The sequence below is a fragment of the Carcharodon carcharias genome, chromosome 19, assembly GCF_017639515.1.
Source record: "Carcharodon carcharias isolate sCarCar2 chromosome 19, sCarCar2.pri, whole genome shotgun sequence".
In the NCBI taxonomy this organism is placed as follows: domain Eukaryota; kingdom Metazoa; phylum Chordata; class Chondrichthyes; order Lamniformes; family Lamnidae; genus Carcharodon; species Carcharodon carcharias.
In genome coordinates, this window is record NC_054485.1 from 82,827,968 (window position 1) to 82,828,825 (window position 858).

General features: G+C 41.7%; 1 non-coding gene across 1 annotated transcript; it reads left to right on the forward strand.

Moving 5' to 3' along the window:
• The first annotated feature begins 457 nt into the window (after positions 1-457).
• trnah-gug lies at positions 458-529 on the forward strand. The gene has a single exon. It is a non-coding gene; the product is annotated as a tRNA-His (tRNA).
• The last annotated feature ends 329 nt before the right edge of the window (positions 530-858 follow it).

Consider the following 858-nt stretch of genomic DNA (forward strand, 5'->3'; position numbering starts at 1 on the left):
AATAGCAGTAAAAGAATGGGGACTGCGAGAAAGTAAAAACATGAGAACAAGATGCAGACACGTTGAGTTTTATTTGCCAGCATTTACTACTCTTATAACAGGGGGAATGGAAAAGCAGAAAGTAATTGATATTACGAGTCAGTACAGAATGCTGCGGGAGAGAAGGATCTGGATGTGGTCTCCGTCGCATCAGAGAAAGTTAACATGTTGCAAGAACAATGGCAAGTTGGCTTTTATTACAAAGAGGATGCATTATAAAAGTGGGGAGTCTTGTGACAACTCTGTAGGGTTCTATTTATTTAAAGTAGAATATCTGGCATTGAAGGCAGTTCTGCGAAGGTACCTGGGTTGATTCCTGAAATGAAGAAATGTTGAGCAAAGTGGGCCGGCACTCATTGCAGTTTAGAAGAATGAGAGGTGATCGCAGAGCATGGTATATATGTGATCCAGTTGTGGCGCCGTGATCGTATAGTGGTTAGTACTCTGCGTTGTGGCCGCAGCAACCTCGGTTCGAATCCGAGTCACGGCAAAGGTTACTTAGAAGTTTTGTTGTTCCTTGTCCGAAATCAATACATTGAAAAATCTAGCATTTACGCATGGAAATTACCTTTTTTGATGGCAAAAGAAGCATATTACATATGTGAGTCCCTGTTTCATGCTCGAGAATTCAAACAGTCAACATTGAATACAAAACCTGTTGTAAACAGTCAGCAGACTCGAAGAGTATCGAATTTGAACTGAAGCGCTAAAATGATATATGGAAACTGGGTGTGAAACTGTGGAATGTAGCTACATGGGCCTGCAGCTCTGGGTGACTTGGTAGCATTGGGACTAAATGGATTCAGGTCCCAATCCAAT